Source organism: Balaenoptera borealis (assembly GCF_965194805.1).
Source record: "Balaenoptera borealis genome assembly, chromosome: 6".
Classification (NCBI taxonomy): Eukaryota; Metazoa; Chordata; class Mammalia; order Artiodactyla; family Balaenopteridae; genus Balaenoptera; species Balaenoptera borealis.
Window position 1 is genome coordinate 91,274,523 of NC_138863.1, and position 16,530 is coordinate 91,291,052.

At 34.7% G+C, this 16,530-nt stretch overlaps 1 protein-coding gene across 2 annotated transcripts in view; it reads right to left on the reverse strand.

The window, feature by feature from the left end:
- The window catches only part of SPOPL (speckle type BTB/POZ protein like), a 116,864-nt gene that overhangs the window by 73,355 nt on the left and 26,979 nt on the right, over nt 1-16,530 (reverse strand). Inside the window, exon 11 of one of the 2 annotated variants that reach the window (XR_014245705.1) lies at nt 5,512-10,162. The gene's annotated coding sequence lies outside the window, so the exon portion shown is untranslated. Of the gene's footprint in view, nt 1-2,447; nt 10,163-16,530 lie in introns of those variants that run through there. The other variant, XR_014245706.1, reaches the window with a different exon arrangement.

Here is a 16,530-nt window from a genome sequence, read left to right on the forward strand (position 1 = left end):
GTATTCCTGCAAGTAACCTGAATTTAATCATGAGAAAAAATAAAAATCCAAACCAACTCAAATTGAGGGACATTATACAAAATAATTGGCCAGGAATCTTCAAAACTGCAAAGGTCATGAAACTCAAGGAAAGACTGAAGGAGACTCAAGAGCCATTATTACAATTAAATGCAACATGCAAAGCTGAACGGGATCCTTTTGTCATAAAGAACATGATTGCAACAACTGGCAAAATGAGAATGCAGTATCAGTTTAGACGGGTTTAATGTACTGATGTTGATTACCTGATTTCAATGGTTCTATTTGGATAACATCCCTGATGTAGGAAATTCACACAAAAGTATTGAGTGTTATGGATTATCAGGTCAGTAACTTCCTCAAAATGATTCAGGAGAATAAATTCTTTGTTCTGTACTTGCAACTTCTAATTTTGCAGTTGTTTCAAAAATATTTTCTTGAAGACAACTATACAAAATAATAGTACATAAAGTCTATTCTAAATATGAAAATAGAAAAGACTATGTATAACTTTACATACAGACCTATGGAAATATACAGAAAGAGCTTTAGATGAACAATGGTTATATTTGGGACAGATAGTTGGTGGGGGAAGTTAGGAAGGATTCTTGTTTGTGATTCAAAATATTTCTGTATTGTTTAAATTTTTATTCAGTGATAATATATTCATATATTGCTTGTGTAAAATGAGAAGGAGAAGATAAAACTATCATTATTTGCAGATGATACAATTATATACTTGCAAAATAAAATTGACTTGAAAACTACTTCATGCACGCAGTAAGAAAATTCAATAAGGTAGCAGAGTAGAAAATTAATATACACAAATCACTGGATTTCATATATACAAGAAACAATTTACAAAATGTAGTAGAAGAAAAAAATCCCATTTCTAATTGCAACCAAAAAAGACATAATTTCTAGGGGGAAAAATAACAGGATGTCAGTTCTCAACTACATTAATATAGAAATGTAATATAATCTCAAAAGTGCCAACAGGATACTTTTTTAAAAACTTTAAAATGTGATTCTAAAGTTTATATGGAAAAATAAACAAGAAAATAATGTGTGAAGACAAGATGGGTTTTTCAATAGGTGATGCTGGAAAAACTAGATAATCACCTAAAAAAAAAAGTTGGTTTAAATCTTACATTTTATGATAAATTCCATATGAATCAAATAATTCAATGTTAAAAAAACATGTAAGGTTACCAGAGGAAAACTTCAGGAAAATCCTTTGCAAACTTGCAGTGTCCTTTCTACCTGATTCAAAATGTAGAATCTGTTAAAGATGGATAAATGGGTACATTCATCTCCATAAAAATAAAAACTTCTACTCAGTGAAAGACAAAAATACAAGCAATTGGGGGACTGGGATTGACATATATACACTAATATGTATAAAATGGATAACTAATAAGAACCTGCTGTTTAAAAAAATCAATAAAATAAAATTCAAAAATTCAAAAAAAAATACAAGCAAAGTCAAAATATAAGTGATTAACTGGGAAAAGTATTTATTTACAATTTATATTAGAAGTATAGTGCTAATTTTCCTAATATATAAAGAGCTTCTATACAAATGATGAGATTAAGATTGACAACATTAAAGGGAAAAAGAGATAAATAGGCTAAATGGGCTCTCTATAGGAAAAAATGTTCCTTAAATGAAAAACATTCTAAGATTTATTCATGTATATATAGAAATACAAAATAAGATCATACTAAAATATGACTTTCCTCATGGCAAAAATTCCAACCATTTAACAATGTATCATGTTGGTGAAGCTGTAGGCAAATAGCACTTTCATTCATTGGCAGGAGCACAAATTGCCCCTGTGGAGGTAACCTGGCAGTGAACTATCATACGTGCAAATACATTTACCATTTGACTCAGGAACTTGATTTCTGAGAATGTATCTTAATCATATATCTGCACACATAGGACACATGGCAGTGTTATCCATTGTAACATTGTTTATAATAGCAAAAGATTTGCCTGATCATATCAATAGTCATCTTAAAAATATCATCCACCTGAAAAATCCATCCATCGGGGCTGATAAAACAAGTCATATTACATTCTTACAGTAAGATACTTACATACTTGTTTTAAAAAAGGAGGGGCGGGGCTTCCCTGGTGGTGCAGTGGTTGAGAGTCTTTCTGCCGATGCAGGGGACACGGGTTCGAGCCCTGGTCTGGGAAGATCCCACATGCCGCGGAGCAGCTGGGCCCGTGAGCCACAATTGCTGAGCCTGCGCGTCTGGAGCCTGTGCTCCGCAACAAGAGAGGCCGCCATAGTGAGAGGCCTGCGCACCGCGATGAAGAGTGGCCCACACTTGCCGCAACTAGAGAAAGCCCTCGCACGGAAACGAAGACCCAACAGAGCCATAAAAAAAAAAAAAAATTAATTTATTAAAAAAAAAAAAAAAAAGGAGGGGCGAGGGGGATTTGAAGCTACTGACACTTAAAATATATTTTTTAAAAAAGCAAGGCCCATAGTGAATATTGTATACATTTTTTTGCAAGAATAGAAAAAAAAATACATACTTTTATTTGCTTATATTGATATAAAGATATTCTGGAAGGAGACACAAAAATCATTAAAAGGAGCATTCAGTTTGGATGGAGGTAGAAGTGAGAGCAATTTTTCCCTCTATTACTAATCTTAACCCCACAAGGTATGGGGTTATCTCATAAGAAATTGGTAATATTTAACTATTTTGACCTACAAGAATGGCCATTTCTAATAGTTACTATTACTGTTGCCATGTTACAGATTTTGAATATATGTGAGAGTACAGAAGAACATGGGAGGGGCTGATATTATTGGAAAGCTGTAATCTGAACAATTGCATGAAGAAATCAAAATTCAGAAAGATGTCATCTGAGGAACGAGTATGTTGTCTTCTATGGGATAATGTTAATTCACCAGCTTTTTCTTTGTGCCTTGACCAACTGGAATCTCAAAAATGTTTTGACATTCAATGGTTGTCATGTTTTCTCTTGTTTTTTTTCTTCTTAATTTTTGTGTATGATTTTTAAAGATGAGTTTTTTGGTAAAAGGTATAGTATAAAAATAATTGTAGCTGGTAAAACTGGTGATCCTTCCTGTCTAGGGAAAATGGAAGACCTAAATAGTGGTGGGATATACCCTAATAAATTAAGCCTTGATTTCAGATAGTCACCTAAGAGGTACTGGAGATCACTGAGTATACTGTAATCAAAAAGTCAATAAACACAACATTTTTGCTGTCATTTGGAGCTCTGAAGATGTTACAGTGGTTGCAGGAAAAACAGGAAGATGTACCAGATAAGCTATTAAGGAGAAACCTGGGTGGGGAATTCCCTGGTGGTCCAGTGGTTAGGACTAGGCACTGCCGAGGGCCCAGGTTCAATCCCTGGTCAGGGAACTAAGATCCCACAAGACACGTAGCATGGCCAGAAAAAAAAAAAGTATGGAATGTGAATTAAACCCAAATAAAAATGCAGGTTGGACCTCAAGTTCGGGGGCTGGAGAGACATATGGTCTAATCCAGGGTTTTTCAAGGTTTTCTGTACCATGAGTATTTTCTCAAAATGACTTATGCAGGATGGGGGTGCTAGCTCTCCTAGAAGCAGAGAGATAAATCTCCTTTTCACAATTCTGAGAAATATTTCCCTCTCTAAGCTGACCATCACTCACTGTGTATTGGTGTATTGTTCTGATTTCACCATTGGTTACAATTCAGTATAAGATCCAAGTGGTCTCTAGGCAGAAGCTGTCTTCTGCCTGATGTCGTCCGTAGTCACCTTGTCCAGGTGGACTAAGTCCCTTCAGGTCCCAGCAGAGAGGATGAGAGACAGTGAGTAATTTCTCGCTCTCCCAGTCTTCCCTGAATGACAATGAAATCAAGGGGAAGGGACCAGGGAGAAGAAAGGATGGAGGAATAGAGAGAAAGGGAGTAGGAGAGAGTCAGCTAAAAAAATATAGGTCTGAAGACTCTCAGCAGAAGATCGCTTCACTTGAGACAATTTGGGGAAGAAATTCTCAGCCTCCTTTTCACAAAACAAACTCAAAACCCTAAGAGGTACAAACATTGACCAAGAAGATAGGAAATCACTAAACTTAAATGTAGATGAGAGAGATACATTTTATTACACCAAGAGCTACAAAAGGAATAAATATAGCTATCACTTAAAGGTCTTTCCTCAAACCTGAAAATCAAGAAACATTTTGGAGAGGAAGGGAAGGGATGAAATGCTGCCCGACTGGAAAACACAAATAAGCAGATGTCTGATCCAGGAGGAAGGAATACAACCACGGGAGGAACGTTGAATTTACGGATTAACAAAACGCTCAGCTTCATCTGTTTGCTCTGCTGGCTTTTCGTTCCTATGGCTTCTAGCTCAGGAAGTTGGTTCAACATGCTTTTTAAGAGTTAAGAAACCAAAGCGTAGGTCTTCTTATTTAAAAAATCCATTGGTTCAGCCTCGATAAAGATAAAAGTCAAGTTTAAAATAAGCAGATCTTGGGACTTCCCTGGTGGTCCAGTGGTTAAGAATCGGTCTTGCAATGCAGGGGACACTGGTTCGATCCCTGGTCGGAGAACTAAGATCCCACATGCCGTGGGGCAACTAAGTCCGTGTGCTGCAACTACTGAGCCCCTGCACCACAACTAGAGAGCCTAAGTGCCCCAAATACAGAGCCCATGTGCTCTGGAGCCCTCGTGCCACAACTACTGAGCCCCTGCGCTCTGGAGCCCGTGAGCCACAACTAGAGAGAAGCCTGCACCACAACTAGAGAGAAGCCCGTGCACCGCAGCGAAGAACCCACACACCGCAAGAAAGATCCCGCATGCCACAACTAAGATCCGACACAGCCAAAATAAATAAATAAAATAAAATAAAATAAGCAGATCTTCCTTAAATTGATCTGATCCGCTCCATCTCCTTTTTCTATACTATCTATGGTATTGGAAGTCATTTTTCTCCTAGGGAAATGCCAAGGGATTTGCTCCTAGGACATCAGAGATTATAACTGCAAAACTGTGAACAAAGGAGAAGATTACAGGAAACTACACAAGGTAGGATGACAACTGTCCCTTAAGTGAGAACTGATCCTACTGTAAATCAGTCTATTGGGCTGTCTTGCTCTTTACAATTCTATGAGAAAAAAAGATCACAGTGGAAACAGTTTGCTTCCTACTTTCAATTTTCAATGTGTAATTAATGACAAGGTCTATAGAAGTTTACAGAGACATTTGAAGGTTAGTAACACAGAATGAGTTGAACAAATTCTTAACAGCGGTTTGCATTTGAATTACATTGTGAATATCCTCCATATCCATATTTCATTTGTAATCACTGCAACAAAGAGCACCTGGTTTTATCTCAGAAACAATTCAAGCCCAATTTTGGGTCTGTAAAACATAAAGAGGATTTCCTAGGTTTACACTCCATTGAAAAAAAAAAAAAAGGAAGAGAGAAATTAGGATAAATTCTTTACTTACAGTACTAACAAAGAGAACATCACAACTTTTCTTTTGGTATCTCAAGGTCCTGTGTCCTGGCTGCCGCATTTTGCTGGGAGGAAACAAGAAAGCTTGAGAGGTCTCATGCTAATTTGAAAGAGAAAGTCGTTAAGCACAAGGGTACCCGAAGGTTTTGGCCAACATCTGCTCTAGGATGCAGCTGATCCATTATGGAGAATTAAGAGTCCGTAGCAAGGTACTAAAAGAAAAGTCAATTTCTGAGAATAGCCCAGTCTGTAGAATCACTCATTTGAGTTTAGTGATTAACTGGAAACTCTCAGTGGTGTCAAGAGTGAACTAATGTCCTTTTCTAGAAAACCTGTTCTATCCTGTACTGTCTAACTTGTCCAGGGTGGTGTCAGGTTTTGTGAGGCTGAAGTTTATACCACTTTGGGGGGTGCTCTTTAAGAAAAAAAAAAACTAAATTATTGCAAAATTTGTTAGAAAAGTGAATATTTATTTTGAATGAGAAAAGAAATCACAATAAATTACACACTTTTAAAAGCTGATAAATACAGAATCACAAAATCAATATAACAATGTTTTTATTAATTAATGGTCTGACATACACTATACTTCTCTTTTTCCCTAAAATTTGCATAACCTTTGAACACTTCTTCATATTGACAATTTTGTAATATGTTACCTCTAAAGAAGTAACAGAAACATACATCAGCCTGAAACCTGGCAGATGAAATCTGTGTTATAATACTGATAGTTTTTTTAAAAAAGTTCAGTTTCACAACTTGCTGTTGGTAATGAGATGCTGTATGTTGGGACGCATAAAACATGACTTCACACTCAGTTGTGCTGCGTCTATAATACTGCTGCCGGTTTTGTGCCCTACACACATGGAAATTTTGATAAATTTTCTACAAATTCCATCAAGAAAGAAAAAATATGCTTTGATAATTATAGATGGTGCATTATAAGGTATGATATTCTCACAGGACACAACTTCCATCTTTCCTAGGTATTAATGAGAACTGAATTCACCTCTTGAAAATTTGTACATCTGAGGGTGGGAAGACTTTTCCACAGGCCACGTGGCTCCATACATTTCAAATATTGTTTCTCCTTTATTAGCCATATACATAATGCCAGGTGCAGTAGGACACGTTTATATCACGATATAACATCTGGCCCTGAACCTTTTTTTACATTGCTTCAGGAAGTTGGCACGGTAGGCAGAAGGATTATTCCTGGAAGTCATTCCTTCACCAGAACAGCTAGCAATAATTAACTGTACATGGATGCTTGTGACCCACCTCCATAGATCCCACAAAACTCAAACTAAATGTGTTCCCAACTCAATCTTTCCCTGGTCGTAGCCTCAAAATGCCTAGGGCCACTCCAATACAATACCACCCCACCCAATACAAGAGGAAGAGTGTTAGAGAGAAAGTTGAAGTGAAAAGAGGCAACAGTCTTAACCAATTGCAGCCCAAACATCTTAGTTTGCAAATTTTATGAAAACACAAGAATATGCAATCACATTACCAGAATCTGTCCCAGAGCCTTGGAAGGAGCCCATGTGTACAGGCGAGGGGCTTTGAAGCAGAAGCTTTATTCATTTCATGGGAATCTCACATTCACACACTGGCCACATTAGCACACTTTGGAAATATTGGGTCTACCCCTACGTTCATGCTCATGGCCATCAACCCCAGTTAAGACCTCGGCACCTTTGTTCTGCAATTGCTCTCATACTCTTCTTTTGGTCTCTAACCCCAATCTTTCACTTTTCCTAACTTTCCAGATCACTCTCATCTTTCTCCATTTTGTTTTCCCACTTCCCACATCAGAATCTTAAACTAATTGCCAATTGCCTCATTGAAACGTGAAAACTCTTGATCCTCTAAGAAGTAAGTTTCCTCAAATTTAGAAGAGTTAGTGTTCAGTTTAGCTACTGATTGATCCTGCAGTGGTGATGAGAGCTACTTTCTCCTGTAGCCAAGTATGTGCCTGTATGTATGTCAGTGTGAGAGTTGCATTCACATCCACTCTTGTCATTCAATCGTCACAACATTCCTATAAGGTAACAAAGCTGTTAACATTTTTAAAAATGGAGCACTAAGCTCAGAGTTTAAGTCATTTGCCCAAGAACATACAGCTGGTAAGCCGTGGAGGATTCCATTGCAGTGATACTGACTCCCAGCGGCTTAATTAAATCCGTGTGTACTGAGGGCAGGAAACCACAGCTGGTTGGTGGACCCAAGTTCTAACCATACGGCTTAGATTGAGTGTCCCTTCAATGTCTATGCAGCTCTCTCCAGTCACTATTATCAGGTTTACTAAATCCTTCCTCTAGGTCCAAAGCACATCTATCTGGCTCTTTAAGACAGAAAGTTACACACAGGAGACTTTGGGCTATACCCCCATTCAATTTTCAGCTTCCTTAGCCTCTTGACAATATACTTTCCAAAGCACAGTAGTTAAGAAATTACAAGGATGACATGGACATTTATAATTTTTCTTCAGGTGCTAACAGCCCTCAAATATTCATAAATAAAGCTTATTTTGCATATTCAAAGAACAGAAAAAGAACATGTCTTCAAAGGACTACAGATGTCTTTCAGGGGAGTAAACCTGAGACCAAGCAGATGAAAAATTATGAAAGGAAATACATATAAAATAAACTAAGAAAGTATCAGGCTATAAGGATGAACATGACAACAAAAATACACCCCCAAAATTAATGGAAAATTTTTAAATGATTAACAAAATCCCCTCATCTTCATCACTGCTAGGCCTCAGGGAAAAGCAGCTGACACTTCGTACTTCCATTTTACTCCCCTGCCAACTTTTTATAGCAAATAGAACCAGGATGCCCTTCAGTTAGCCAAACACATAGATTTACCATCATCTGTTTTAATCCTATTTCCTCCCCTCTTGTTAAACAGACCAGAACAATTGTCTTTTCTTCGATTTAAGGCCACTTATGTTACTGAACATCATCCCAATGTGTGTATTCAGAAATCTTACATAGTCCATTAGCCTGTTTCTTATATACTCATATTTTCCCTCTCACTGGGATATTCCCATTAGCTTAACGATTGTTTTTGTTATCAGAGTAGTACAGGTACATAATACAAAAAGACAAACAGTAAAACTAAACCTGTTATGAGAAAGAGCAGCCCCTACTTTACTGCCACTCCTGCTTTTCCCAGAGGCAAACTCAGCCAACTCTCAACTCTTCCCTCTTTCCAAACTCCAAACTTGCTGTTATGGCTATTTATTGTTTCTTTCTTTTTCTTTCTTTTTGGCCGCGTCACAGCAAGTGGGATCTTAGTTCCCCAACCAGGGATCGAACCCATGCCCCCTGCAGTGGAAGCACAGAGCCCTGACCACTGGACTGCCAGGGAAGTCCCCTATTATTTATTTATTTAATTTTTAAATTTTACTTTGACATTATCTATCGATTTCCCACTAAGATAGATTAAGAGCATAGAATCACAGTTTGTGGTTACGGCAATACTCAGTGTTTACATTACTGTGCTAGTATAAAAACACTGTTCCCAGTTGAGCCCAATAGTATGATCTGATTGCATTTCCTCTCTGTAGGACTATTTTAGTTCCCTGGAGTTAACAAATGTTTTTGTCTGTATATGTGCTTAGTTTTCTAGTTATCAATCATTAACTTAATTCACAAACTCTCTCCAGAATTCTCTAAATAAGTGCAAAAACAACAGATGAAAATTCAGATCTACAGGAATAAGTAAAGAACACTGAAATACTAAATATGCGGGTAAATAGAAAATATTTTCTTTATTTTCCTTCTTTTAGTTTCTTTGTAAGATATTGGCTGTTTAGAGCGATAACTATAACATGATAACTGTATGTAGAAATAAAGCACATGACAAGAGTGGTACAAGAGATGGAGCAGGCAATAAATGAAATTAAATAGTTGTACTTTTTTATAACTTACATGAAATGATGCAACATTAAGTATAAGTAGACTGTGATAAGTTAAGGATATACATTATAAGTCTAAAACTACTAAAAATGCAAAAAAGTATAGCTTAAAAAGTAAACAGAGGAAATGAAATAGGATATTAAAAACATTAAAGAACACACAAGAAGAGCAGGAAAGGAGCAACAGAGGAACAACAACAAAAAAAAAAAAAGGAAGAAAAATACAGAAAAGAAATACGAAGATAGTAGATGTAAATTCCAACATATCAGTAATTACATAATGTAATTTATGTAATTTTAAAAAATTGACAAACACCAATTAAAAGGCAGAACTTATTAGACTAAATTAAAAATAAGACAAAACTATATGTTGTCTACAAAAGACTCACTTTAGATATAAAAACACAAATAGGATGAAAGTGATGGGGGGAAATATATGTACCATGTTAATATAAGCTTTAAAAAATTGGTGTAGCTGTATTAAGATTACTAAAGTAGAGTTCAAGACAAAGTATTATCAGAGATAAAGAGGACTTTTATTATGATAAAAAGATTGTCATTAGAAAAACATAAAAATCCTAAGTGTGTGTGTATCTAATAAAAGGAAACTTCAAATACAGTAAGTAAACATCAACAGGACTGAAAGGAGAAATAAACAAATATACAATTATAGTTGGCAAGATTGAGATGAACACCCCTCTCTCAGGATCTTTACCTATTGATAAAAAAGAATACAAAAAACTAGTAAAGGTATAGAAGATTTGAATAGCATTTTCAACCAGTTTGATCTAACAGACATTTATATAGACTGCTACGCAACTGAAGAATACATATTCTTTCCCATGCAGGTGAAATATTTACCAAGACAGATTGCATGCTGAGTGATAACACAAGTATCAATAAATATCAAAGGCCAGAGCATATCCTCTGGCCACAAGAGAATTAAATTAAAATTAAAAAATAAGATATCTAGAAAAATTCCTAACTATTTGGAAATCAAGATAAAACACTTCTAAATAACTCATTGGTCAAAGAAGAAAAATCGCAGGGAAATTAGAAAATGGTCAAATGGAACAATAAAGAAACATAACAAAAAGCAATTTTTAAGATGAGTTTCAAGATTTTTTTAGAGGAAAAGTTATGGCTTTAAATGCTTATGATAGGAAAGAATAAAGGTGTAAAATCCATAATCTAAGAGTATACCTTAAAAAACTAGAAAATGGTAGGGTCAAAATAGGGGCATGGGATTAAGAGACACAAACTACTCTGTAGAAAATAAATAAGCGACAAGGATATATTTTACAGCATAGGCAAATATAGCCATTATTTTGTAATAACTTTAAATGGAGTATAATCTATAAAGACATTGAATCACTATGTTGTACACCTGAAACTAGTATAATATTGTAAATCAACTATACTTTAATAAAAAATACATAAAATAAAAAAATAAAAAACTAGAAAAAGATGAGGAAATGTAACTTAGAGCAACTAAAAAGAAGGAAATAATTAGACAAGTTGGAAATCAATAAAATAGAAATAACCAACAATAAAAAAAGAAAATTCAAAAGGAGATTAAAAAAAAATCTGACCTTTAAAAAAGATTAATTAAAGCTGATAAACTCCTATGAAGCCCAATCAAGAAAATAAAGGAAAAAAATTACCAATATTAGGAATGAAAAATAGGTATCACTACAGATCCACAAACATCAAAAGGATAAAAAAGGGAAATAGTATGAGCAACTTAATTCATGCCAATTAAGTTTGACAACATATATAAAACGGTCATAAGTGAAAAACACGACTTACCAAAATGTACATGAGGAGAAGTACAAAATCTGAACAGCTTTACATTATTAAATAAATTGCAAAAAAAAAAAAATCCCTATAGAGAAAATTTCTGGTCTAGATAATTTCACTGGTGAATTATTTCGAACATTTAAGAAGGCAATAATGCCGTATTATCCAATCTCTTTCAGAAAATAGAGGACAAAGAAACATTACCCAACCCATTTTAGAATAATTTAGCAAGAATAATTGTAATACCAAAACCTAATACAGCTACTACAAGAAAAAATGAAAGCAAAAAAAAAAAAAAAATGAAAGCACACACACACACACACACACAGACCAAAATCCTTCACAAACATATACACAAAAATTCCTTAAACATATATTAGCAAATTTAATCAGTAATATAGAAAAAGAGTACCTCACAGCCAATTTGGGCTTATTCCAGAAATTCAAGATTGTTTTAAAATTTTTTAATTACTCAATGTAATTCACCACATTAAAACAATAAAAGAGAAAAATATGTAATCATCTCAATAGATTAAAAAAGAGTGTATTTGACTAAATTTAACACCTATTCGAGAAAACTTGCAAAGCTGGGATAGAAGGAAGCTTTCTCAGTCTGTTAAAGGCATCTGTGATAAACTGCAGGTAACATCATACTTGATGGAAAAGTAGTAAAGTTTTCCTCCTTACTTCAGCAACCTGGGAATGATGCCCATTCTCATCACTTCTATTCAACATTGCATTGGAGGTCCTAGATAATGAAATAAGCCCCCTCCTCAAAACAAAACAAAACAAAACAGAAAGTATAAAGAATAAGAAGAAGTAAAACTTTCTTTTGTTCCAGAGGATAAAAATTTATGTAGAAAATCAGAAGGAATATACAAAAAAACAAAACAATAATATACAAAAACGCCTAGTAGAGTTAGTAAGTGAATGTAGAAGGTCATACAAGATAATATAAAAATTGTATATTTATACCTTAGAAACAAACAATGGAAAATAAAATTTAAAAAATACCAGGATTTCTACTTCGTTAGTATTTAGATGGTTGCAAGAGGTTATCACTTTCACCCTAATAACAAAAATAAACCAGACAAGGCTTAATTTTTCTAAACCCATCAGAGAACTGAGGATGCAAAAAACAAAGAAACAAAACAAAACAAAAAACCAAAAACCTTAAGAGAACTCCAGAAAGTGACTAGTTCTTTATAAGGTGGAAGAAATCCATGGCTATTCTCACCTCTGGTGAAACAGCAGGGTAAAGCAGAACCTACCACAGATGTAAGGTGAAACTAACCAAAAAAAATTTAAACCACTTAATGGCTGTATGTGGACTGGCATGACAAATTATAATTCTGAAATTCTGAAAAGCCACAGTCACAGAGGAAGTCAGGCACCAACCTGCCAAATCTTTCCTATGGGACTTTACAGAGTGCTTTACAGAGTACTAGGCACAGTACACCACAACTGAGGGCAGAGTAGGGCAGGAAAGACACTCCTATGCCAGAGGAGCCTCTCCCAAATATAAGGCAACCATCCACTGAATTGGATGGGCAAAGGGAATGAGGGAAATCAATTCAAGGTACTCAGGACTTTTACCAGTGAAATATTGAGGTCCAAGCTAAAACGTAGAGAGCCCTTCTCCCCTCTCCCCATACTAGGTATTGTAGGCTCTCAGCTTCCAAGGTATGGGGGTGAAGTTGGAGATACCTCTCCAAGGCAGAAAGAGATCTCCCAGGGAACTGAAAGCCTGGAACAAGACTGAAGAGCAAATGACACTTCTCAGCTGGCAGCTTGGCTATAAAACACAAAATACATCTGGAATATTGCCAGTACTCAGAAGGGAAAATCTTCATTTTGTTTTAAAGTATTTGAAGCCAGTGGTAAAATGCATTAATACAAAGTCATGACAAAATCCAGAACAGAATCACTACAGATATTGACTCAGCCTCACTTTAGTGGTGTGACTCAAAAAATAGCATGCACTTTTTGGGAAGTACATATTATTTAGTTTTTATTGGTTTTTTTTTTCATGTGTGGCATAAAATCAAACATTACCAGCAAAATTAAGAAGAAAATGTGATTCATCGTCAAGAAAAGAAATAGTCAATAAAAGCAGATCCAGCTATAGCCCAGAAGTTGGAATTAACAGAGAGGGACTTGAAACTATACTAAAAATGCTAAAGGAAATGGAAAGCTAAACAATATACATGAAAAGAATAAGAAACTTCAGAAGAGACACTAAAACATTGAAAGAGTCAAATGGAAAGTCTCTAAGTGAAAATTACATCATTAGGTGAGATTAGTATCAGAGTGGATTCCATTTAAGAAAGAATCTGTGCACTTGAAAATGGGTCAATAGATAGTACCCAAACTCAAAAACAAGTAGGATACAGAATGAAAAAAAAAGAAAACCAAAACAGAGCATCTGAAATATGTGAGGCAATATTAAATGATCTAACATACACAATTGGAGTCACAGAAAGAGGACAGAGAGAATGGGAAAGGAGAAATATCTAAAGAAATAATGACTGAGAATTTTTCAAAATTGATGAACAACACCAACCTATATATCAAAAAGCTCAAGAAACCCCAAAGAGGAGCAATTCAGAGAAAAACATACCTAGACACTTTACAGCAAACTGCTGGAAACTGAAGACAAACAATGAATTTTAAAAGTAACCAGAGGGGAAAAAAGATATATTACATTTAACAATACAAATCACCAAAAACAAAAGAGGCCAGAACATATTGCAATAACATCTTTCAAGTGCTGAAAGAAAACAGCCGACTTAGCATTCTATATCCAGTGAAATCATAATTTAGAAACAAAGGAGAAATAGATACCAGTTTCAGGCAGAAAAAAGTTGAAAGAATTAGTCTTCATCATAACTATGCTAGAAGAAATGGTATTAGAAGCTCTTCAGAATAAATAGAAATGATGAAAATAGAGATCTGAAGGAAGGGAAAAAAGAGTGCTAAAAAAGGATAAATACCTGGGTAAATGATAATAACTTTTTGTAAATAATATCCATATACACAGATATGTAATATTTTAAATGTATTTTAAAAACTATTACTGCCTTTAAAAAATAAAAAATAACAATGTATTCCGGTTGGTAGCATGTGTACACATAAAATATAAGCAGAGAAAAACACAAAAAGTGGAACTGAAACGTACTGCTGTATGTGAAGTATTATAATACTAGTTGAAGGTAGATTGTGATAAAGATGCATATTGTCATCTCCAGAGCAATCACTCGAAAACAGATCGAAGGAACTACAAGAATTTCAATATAGAAGGTAAAATAAAATATTAAACAAAAACATGCAATTCCTTCACCAGAAAGCAGGAAAGGAGGAAGAGAGAAACAAATGGACAAGATAAATACCAGATATCAAGATGGGAGAGTTAAATCCAAACATATCAATTATCACATTAATTGGAAATGGACTAAACACTCCAAGTAAATTGCAGAGATTTTCACACTGGAACAAAAGCAAGATCCAACTATACCCTATTTATAAGAAACACACTTTAAATATAAAGACAGAGGCAGTCTGAAAGTAAAAAAATGGGAAAAGATATACCTTGAAAACAGTGTAAGAAAGCTGATGTGATGATATTAATCATCAAAGTGACCTCAAAAGGAAGAGTATAACTAGAGGTAAAGATCTTTTATGAAGATAAAAGGATCAACTTATCAAGAATATGTAACTCTAAATATATGTGCCCTTAAAAACAAAGTTTCAAAATATACAAAAAATTAACAGATAAGGGAGAAGCGGACCAATTCACTGATAAAGTTGAAGATTTTAATACTCATTGTTCAGTAATTACTAGAAAAAAGTAGACAAAAATTAGTGAACATATAGAAGATGTGAACAGCACTATCAATCAGCTTGACCTTACTGTCATATATAGCATACAGTACTCAACAATTGCAGAAAATACATTCTTTTCAAGTGCATACAGAACTTTCAAGATAGATCATATTCTGTGCCATGAAATAAGTATCAATAAATATCAACTGACTGAAAATATATGGGGTCTATTCTCTGACCACCATAGATTTAAATTAGAAATCAGTAAAAATATAATACCTAGAAAAATCCTCCCAAATAGAGGAAGTAAGCCCATGGACCAAAGAATAAATCACAAGGGATATTAGAAAATATTTTGAACTGGTGATAATGAACATACAACATACAAAAAATTGTAAGATGTAATTAAGGCAGTGGTTAGAGAAAAATCAATAGCTTTACATGATTAGAAAAGAAGAAATATGTAAAAATTAACAATCTGAGCTTCCATCTTAAGAAACCAAGAAACGATGAAGAAGTAATAAAGTGGGGACATCAATGAAGTAGGAAATGGACTAACAACAGAGAAAATTAAGTCAAAACCTGTTTTTTATATTCATGTAGCAAGACCGATCATTAATTTTTTTATGGATATTTAAACAACTTTTATTTTAAACTAATTTTAAACTTACAGATTTATAGATTGTTTTTAAAGGCCTGCTCTTAAATGGTCCTTCTATGACGCTGAGCATGGTGAAGTGGTAATATAAATGTGTGGTGGAAACACGAGGACTGAGCTCCCTGTTTGCTTCTTGCTTATCTTGTAAAACAACTTGCCCACATATACTTATATAGGCTTTACATATTTTAATTTAGAAAATTGCCACCATTTACTGATATACAGTGTACACTCTTTTTTTGTATGCTTCAAAATATGATGCCAGTCAGCTTAGTTGGTGGACGGACCATGCCATATTCATAGTATTTAAATTAAGCCCTAAAACTATACAATTTTAGAACACACTCTGAATATTTACTGCTAAATTTTCCATTAAAACAACTGTTTATAGGGACGGATCATCATTGATCCATGACTGTTCCTCTACTAATCTGTGAGCAAGGTGCATGAGAGTAAGGGGTCTCTCTTTGAATTTGTTTTGTTTTGCTTTACCATCACTGCATCTTGTATAGAACAAGGGCTCAACTGTATAATTGAGGAAATACTCCTCCATTCAGCCCCAAACCTGAAAGGCCCAAGAGGAATGCATCAGATCAAGACTCCAATGTGCTAGATTCTCCTAAGTTTGAGTGCTACCAGTTCTCATTAAAACAAACAAAAACCAAACAGCATTTAATTATCATTCATTTTATGGAAAAAAAAAACCCAATCCTCATTTCATGGAAAATGTTGTTTTGAAAATAAGAATTTACATTATTCTAGCAATTGCATGCCACTTTATTTCCATATGATTATCTAATGAT